At 44.6% G+C, this 8,692-nt stretch overlaps 1 long non-coding RNA gene across 1 annotated transcript; it reads left to right on the top strand.

Moving 5' to 3' along the window:
- The first annotated feature begins 490 nt into the window (after positions 1 to 490).
- On the top strand, positions 491 to 7,773 carry LOC136628239 (uncharacterized). The gene is made up of 2 exons (XR_010792863.1): positions 491 to 2,095; positions 6,066 to 7,773. It is a non-coding gene; the product is annotated as an uncharacterized lncRNA (long non-coding RNA).
- The last annotated feature ends 919 nt before the right edge of the window (positions 7,774 to 8,692 follow it).

The raw sequence follows: 8,692 nt of genomic DNA, 5'->3' as shown, positions 1-8,692 counted from the left end.
GTTCCCCCGGCGCAGCGACAGCCCCCCCGGCCTAGCGACAGCCCCCCCCGTCGCAGCGACAGCCCCCCCGGCCTAGCGCTAGCTCCCCCGGCGCAGCGGCAGCCCCCCCGGCCTAGCGACAGCCCCCCCCATCGCAGCGACAGCCCCCCCGGCCTAGCGCTAGCTCCCCCGGCGCAGCGGCAGCCCCCCCGGCCTAGCGACAGCCCCCCCCCATCGCAGCGACAGCCCCCCCGGCCTAGCGCTAGCTCCCCCGGCGCAGCGGCAGCCCCCCCGGCCTAGCGCTAGCTCCCCCGGCGCAGCGGCAGCCCCCCCGGCCTAGCGACAGCCCCCCCGGCCTAGCGACAGCCCCCCCCATCGCAGCGACAGCCCCCCCGGCCTAGCGCTAGCTCCCCCGGCGCAGCGGCAGCCCCCCCGGCCTAGCGACAGCCCCCCCCCCGGCGCAGCGGCAGCCCCCCCCCCGACCCATCACTTACCTGGGAGGCTTCTCGGGGCGGCTGGGCTGGGCTGGGCTGGGCTGGTCTTCTCCGCTGGGCAGCTCCAGTTTCTGCACCTTCCTCTAACAGAGGATGGTGCAGAATGGCCGCTTCAGCGCGCTCCCGAGCAGTGACAGCTCGTCTGCGCATGCGCAGAAGAGCTGTAGCGGGGAGCACACTGAAGCGGCTCGTGCTGAATGGAGAAGACCGGACTGCGCAAGCGCGTCTAAAAAAGCAAGCTGCCAGCGAATTTAGACGGAACCATGGAGACGAGGACGCTAGCAACGGAACAGGTAAGTGGAATAACTTCTGTATGGCTCATATTTAATGCACAATGTACATTACAAAGTGCATTAATATGGCCATACGGAAGTGTATAACCCCACTTGGTTTCGCGAGACCACCCCTTTAAGGTATTATAATTGTTATATGAATTAAAACTGCGCAATTAGAGACGCCATTGAAATATACCAGGAGAAGTTACTTCACAAACTAGGGACATATGTCTAGATGAGATAAGAATATCAAGAAGCTTCCACATGTTAGCTGAAGGGGCCCTAGGAATAACAAGATACTAAGGGAGGGGTTGACGCCTCACACTAAGACTAGAGAATAATGTTCATAAACTAGAAATATGTGGATGTGTATATATATGGATATACATGTATGTATATATATATATATGTGCATATGTATGTGTATGTATATATGAAGGTGCACATGTATGTATGTGTGCCTATATGTATGTAAATGTGGGTATATAAGTAATATTTAATATTACGCCACAGAGTCATGAAAAGGACTACACAAAATGGCCGACCACATGCTTTGCTAAAGTACAGGGAATACATGTGTGTTGATAAGATAAGAACTTCGAGCTACTTGGGCCCCTCAGCACTCCATCAAGAGGTTATTCACTGCTGACTTGGAAGATTCTGGAAGGTATGCAAATGAAGGGTTAAGTTGACCTATGACAAATGTTGGATTGGAAACTAACCAATAAACTGCATAGTTAATTGTCCAATGATGCTGCGACACCCCATTGTAAGGGGGCTATAAATAAAGATGCCCGACATCGATTTGTTGGGAATTCTTTGATGAATCCATAACTGTGTGGGCTCTGTCATTTAATTTCTCCGTCATATGGCGTACTGAACTCTAGGTGTGGCAGCCCTACTGCACGGGTCACCTAGACTTCAGTCACAGGGTACACTCTGCTGTCCCTTATCAGGCTATCGCCGTAGCATGGGTCATATGACGTCATTCACAAGGTACACTCCGCTTTCCCTAGACGGCCATATATTTTTGCCGCGACATTTTTGGTGGAGAATGAAGCGGGCCTCACAACAGCACCCCTAGCCACGGACGCTCCGGAGGTGGAGACCAGGACACAGAGAGACCGCGGTAAGTAACCCATTGTGTTACTGCCTGTCTCCTGAGCTCTGCTCCCTGTTCTGTGGTTTGGTGTGTGACGTGATGCGCTGTTTAGTGTACACTTAGTGAATGTTGCTGCTTTAAATGTGCTTATCTGTTCCCTCCTATGTGCTCTGCCACATCTCTTTGTGTAACTTTTCCTGTATTGACTGTCGCTGGCTGCAAGGTCTTAGACTGACACTTTTATGGTATGTCTAAATGTGTTAATGACTATTCTATATGTGATGACAAAGTTTTGCGTGTACAGAGACTCCCTTGACTGAGGGAATAAGACCTTTTAAGCATTTCATAGACTGACAATACAGAAGGGAACAGCCTGCAGATATATATGTACATGTCACGTGCACGCTATATAATGACCCAGATGACAAGACTGACTTGACCGTTATATGTGACACAACTTAAGATACAGTGCAGTTAAATTAGTTTAAAGACGCTGTTATTCAAATAACTTACTGTTGATGAGCGCGTTCTTGTCAGTTGCAATGAGTTAACTTACCGCAACCCGTCTGTAGCAGATTACACTAATTTTGGTAGACTGCCAATTGACTTCTTAGAGACTGAATATGTATAGATAAGAGTTTATTGCTGTCACCGCAACTTGGGGAGAATTGTATATATATATTTTACATTATTACTTAATTAATTAATTAATTAATTTAATTTAATTAATTGCATTCCTAGTGGAGTTTTTATGATTTTTGTTAACAACACATATTTGATAGATTGCTGTGAGGTGCCTGTAGGTCTTCAGCAGCTGATAATTCCCCAGCATTATAAGTGTATATGTGTAATCCAATTTCACTGTGTCAGAGACGTGAATTGGACAATGACTCAATGTACTGTATTGCCCTTAAGTCACTGATGTATGAACAGCAGTAGCAGTTGAGTTGCCCCCATTTCCCATAACTATATACATGTATGGCATGGATGCCAATGTATAGATGCCGGCCGGCTAAAATGTTGTTGTTTCTCTGAGTGATAAGTTCTTTTTGTCCTGAGGTAGGTGAAATTCAGCTTATTCACCACCGTGACCTGGGTATGCGCAACCTGGGTAGGACGATGAAGTGAGCCATTATATTAAGCTTTATATCATCACCCATCTTGGTCACTTTGGGGTGGTATCAACCCCATAGGGTACAAGACGGAGGTGGATTTTTTTTTCGCCTAGTGACCCGTCGTGACGGCACTGGGGTGGTATCAGCCCCAGACGGCTGTGCATAGACAAAGGGGGGGGGAGCATCCACCTATGTGATGACATTTGTACATGGTTTTGCAGGATACACCTGAGGCTTAGTAATAACCAGTTGGATCATGGAAGGCTCACTGGGAAATGAGGGGGAAGGGGAAGTATGTGTTCAAACGCCCACTAGGCAGATAATCCAGGAGACAATAAGCACCCCTGTCAGATGCGCTGATTGCAATAGATTGACTTATATTAGTGTCCATAACTTAGACTATACAGACACAGTAGTGACAGATGACGGAACATCTTCGCATACGCAGACAATTACTGGACTGGGACAGTGGACAGAGTTTATACAAGTTAACTTTGACAATGACAATCTTCGCAAGCAACTTTATGCTCAGATACTAGACATCCAGGAAAAGAGAAAGACTATAACACAGCTGAGAGAGATTGGGCGGAGGTATGGGACGCTGTATAGACAACCTACGGTCCAGCATAACAGGTTAATATTACGGACTTGTTACCCTGCTGTACTGGTGAGACATCTGCATACGGAGACCACCAACCGCTGCCCCCTCACATAATGTGTTCAGAATGCAGTATTATATGTTTTGTTGTTATCTGAGCTGTTGATAGACTTTCCCTTTACATTTAATAACTGCATATCTCTATAGTATTTGTACATGGTTTATATATATTTTGTTTTCTGCCTCTCTCACAACCAGTAGGTGGCCACTGCTGGGAAGTCACGGTTTTGGTAAGAATGTCAGCATTACAATATAGACTCTTAGTTTTAGCTGACCAGACAGAATGATGCATGTAACACCCTTGGTAAATTAGTATTTCACCTGTACTACAAAAAATTGTGAACATGAGTACTAAATAATTATAACATACATAGAAAATGTACAGCTCAGGCTGTGTATGATATATATTGAGAATATATGTATTAGTTCTGCTTATTTCAAGTGCTATACAGTCCTCACAGGTATATTACAGTCAGACTCTTGGTTTTGTCTGGCATTCCTAATTGGCGGAGAGATAAATAAATATATAGGATTAACACATTTTTATGTCAGGGACATGCCCAGTATATGTATCAGGGCAGTATTGTGGTATTTATTTTAAAACATGTGTACAGTTTCTTCTACCCCCAAATGTTGGATTGGGGTGTGGTGTACTTCTAAATCAGGCAGAAGCCATGTGGCTGGGTTGGGTGCTATACCGCACTTCGGTCTTCCGCTGGATTTAGAAGGGGGGAGACAGACTGAGAATATTTTAGTTTTTTTTTTAGTTACAGTAATAGGATGCACTCCTGTCACCTGACCGCATTACCCTCATGTCACAAGAAACTGAGGGGTTTGAATATGTATAATGATGAACTGATGGCTAACTCAGATTTTAAGTTTTGTTTTGTAGATGGCTGAGGATACCAGGAACATGGCAGGTACAGCAGTATGCAGCAGTCACACAGAATGAGGTAACAAGCAGAACCATTTCCACCTCATCTGTCAGCACAGGAGGCGGAAGTGAAGGCCCTGACAGAAGCATGTAGAGCGGCAGAGGGTAAGGCAGCCATATACACAAACTACGGCCTAACATGCAGGCTCTTATGTTGCTTACATAGCTAGGGATACTAGAGGAGGACAGAATAGAAGCAAAAGGAAACGCACGTGTGGGCGCTGCTGCCAAGGCAGCTGTAGCAAGACCTAGGGAAGAGGGTTAGGTCAACGTCCAAACCTGTAACCCCGGCCCCTCCAGTGAGCTTCATAACTGAGCTGCTGGATGAAGGCAGGGGCAAGCCAGACGGATGCCGGCCTGTGTGAGGAGACCACTGACTATGTCTCTCTCATGCCCTCTACTCGATGATGGCCCATTGTGCACACAGAGAAACACACCAGTCAAAGACTGATGTGAAACCTTGTGTCTCAACATTGGATTGTTCCTGGATTCAGCACGGTCGCTGCCAGGTATACCCAGGAGCATATGACCTGTGCTTTACATACATAGGGAGAGTAGTAAAGACAGCACAGAGGCACACCTGGGCCGCTCTACCCACTTCTAAAGGTTGCAAATTTGTATATTATGCCATATCTGTGTTGACAGCTTATCTGTATACGTTAAGGCCTGTCCAATCAGGTATCGTTTTGCCACTACAGAGGCAGCAACCGAATTGTTGAACGAGGTAATTCTGTGGGTATGGGATTCCAGAGACAATAGAAATAACGGCTTTTATACAGTATTGTACTTTCTCTGGATATGTCCAGGCCCTGTAGAAACATTTATATTTGATGCATAAATCAGTGTTTGCTTCCCTTCCAGATCCTGACTCCGTGTATACAACACATGTTCTGGAGCCAGGATATTGGAAACATGTTCTGATGATAACAGCCACTTCAGTGAAGCCTGAAGGGAAAACAAACTGGGTTCACGCTGGTCACTGCCAGAGAGTGACCATGGCAGGAGAGTAATCATGTATCATTGTATCCTATGTAAAATAAATGTAATAATTATCCTCATAATAATAATGGGGAAGGGGTAATGGTATGACACCCTACTGGGGGCAACAGGTATTGCAGTGGGAGTACTGAACTTTACTGATATGATCTCAGGCTAGAGCAAATGAGGCTCAGGCAGTAAATCTACAGGCCCAGTAGACGCCATTCATTTATTCTCCTCAGTGTTTAATGTTTGGATTGTGATACAATGTGTTAAGAATTTTAAAATGCCAGCTTAGCTGCTCAGCCTAATTAGAGTGTTAAAGCTATAGAATGTAGGTTGAGAGATGTATAAATATGCTCAGTCTAACTTAATGACCAATAATGAGCATTTTTGAAGAAATATTATCTGATTGATGAAAAACACAAATTATGAATCACAGATTGAGACTGGGAAACAGACAAATATAAACTTTAAAAAGTCTAATATTTATGTGTTCTTCTAACATTGTGGAATTGTTGTCCCTCCAGTATCATCTCCAAGGAGAAATCTCCATGATGTCTATCATACTGGTTGACCTAATCTATGAAGCTATTGAGCCATAAAGCAAAGCAGCAAGTACTGTTCGCTTACAAAGAGTGCATTCTGCATGAATTATGGACAGCTGAACAAAGATGGACTGTACTTTGAAATGTGTTTCCTAAACACCTCTTTACAATATTGTGTTCCGCTTCTGCTTGTCTCATGAAGACACACGCACGCTCCTTCTCCTACCCAGGGATAGCATAGCTGCCATAGGTTCCAGCGAGGGGATACCCTATGGGGTGTTACCTTGTATGGGTAAAGGGTGTGGACTCCTGAAGAGAGCCCAAGGCGTTTATGCCCTTCTCCCAGTGTTAGGTAAGGCAACCTGCCCCTGTAGGATAGTTTAGTTTGGGATCGGGAAGGAGAGTGAGATATTTGCGTGGTATAACATAGTAGGAGAGCAGAGGTGATCTCAAAACAGTGGAAACAATGAAGAATACACATTTGTGTCATGATAATAAAATTGTATATGTGTCTTTGAGTTAACATATATTGAAATATTAAGAGTAGCAGTAATAGGGCTGATCGGGAAGATAATAAAGTGTTGTGTTTCTTAGAAATGTAAACTCTAGGAGTTAGAGTATAGTGTGTGAAGCTTTAGGAGTTGACATATCAAGTAGCATATTGGGTGAGTATATACATGATGTAAGAATAAATCATGTGCGTCGCTGTTCTCTTAAGGAGCAAGTAACCAAGGTCCAGGTAATGCTCTCTGGTATGTTAAAAAGTGATTCACTATAACTACCTACGAGACCAGGAACTGGTAATGAGACACCTGTCATCACAGGAGTCATCTTTGACAAAAGCATAAGATAATAGCAACATAGAATATAATGTGTTCTGTGAATATATATATTTTACTAACTGTGAAGAGGAGGACGTTAAGAAGCCACCGCAGGAAGATTGCATTGCCCAGTTTCAAATCATATAAGAGGAGGAGATGTAATGGAAATTAAGGTATTATAATTGTTATATGAATTAAAACTGCGCAATTAGAGACGCCATTGAAATATACCAGGAGAAGTTACTTCACAAACTAGGGACATATGTCTAGATGAGATAAGAATATCAAGAAGCTTCCACATGTTAGCTGAAGGGGCCCTAGGAATAACAAGATACTAAGGGAGGGGTTGACGCCTCACACTAAGACTAGAGAATAATGTTCATAAACTAGAAATATGTGGATGTGTATATATATGGATATACATGTATGTATATATATATATATGTGCATATGTATGTGTATGTATATATGAAGGTGCACATGTATGTATGTGTGCCTATATGTATGTAAATGTGGGTATATAAGTAATATTTAATATTACGCCACAGAGTCATGAAAAGGACTACACAAAATGGCCGACCACATGCTTTGCTAAAGTACAGGGAATACATGTGTGTTGATAAGATAAGAACTTCGAGCTACTTGGGCCCCTCAGCACTCCATCAAGAGGTTATTCACTGCTGACTTGGAAGATTCTGGAAGGTATGCAAATGAAGGGTTAAGTTGACCTATGACAAATGTTGGATTGGAAACTAACCAATAAACTGCATAGTTAATTGTCCAATGATGCTGCGACACCCCATTGTAAGGGGGCTATAAATAAAGATGCCCGACATCGATTTGTTGGGAATTCTTTGATGAATCCATAACTGTGTGGGCTCTGTCATTTAATTCCTCCGTCATATGACGTACTGAACTCTAGGTGTGGCAGCCCTACTGCACGGGTCACCTAGACTTCAGTCACAGGGCACACTCTGCTGTCCCTCATCAGGCTACCGCCGTAGCATGGGTCATATGACGTCATTCACAAGGTACACTCCGCTTTCCCTAGACGGCCATATATTTTTGCCGCGACATTTTGTTGTCTCATGTCACACAACAGGTTGTCTGCAGAGTATCACCGCAATGCAGATTGGAAAAAAATAATAAAATAAGATGATGTTTCAGGCGGATGAACTTTTGAAATAAATATAAGTGATATCTTTTGATTGAAGGGAGTCATTCTATTTCCTCATATTCTCTATCTGGCTAAAGCCGCCTACAGACTGCCTGGTCTGATACCACAGCGAGAATTCTCGCAGCAGGACCGAGCCCCTGCAGGGACCAGTGCGGCACTCACCTGCTCCCGCAGCTCCGGCTCTGTGATGTGCCGGCGCACTCGCAGAGCGGAGCCAGCGGCCGGGGAGTGACATTTCTGTGAGCCCCGCACAGAAATATAGCATGTCATGATTTGTTTTCCATGTGAGATTTCGCACGGACAAATCGCAGCCATCTGCATAGGATTGCGTTTTCCAACGGAATCCTATGGCAGCTTCCATGGGTGGAAATTCTACGGGAAATCCCGCCATGGAATTTCCGCCTGTGTGCAGGGGGCCTTAGTCTGCTATAATGCTTCTTCCAGCTACGTCTCACCTCTGCATAGTTTGCAACAGAGACATCTTTGGCTTCATGCTTTCCCAGCTCATTCCTACACTCAATAGCAGCACAAATTCTCCATTCTGCTGCCTGCTTTAATGAAAATATTTGGATAATGAAAATATGTATATAAAGGATAAAACATAAAGTGTA

Source organism: Eleutherodactylus coqui, chromosome 1 (genome assembly GCF_035609145.1).
Source record: "Eleutherodactylus coqui strain aEleCoq1 chromosome 1, aEleCoq1.hap1, whole genome shotgun sequence".
NCBI lineage: Eukaryota > Metazoa > Chordata > Amphibia > Anura > Eleutherodactylidae > Eleutherodactylus > Eleutherodactylus coqui.
Note: the sequence above shows the minus strand (reverse complement) of the source record. Positions and strands in the feature narration are given on the sequence as shown.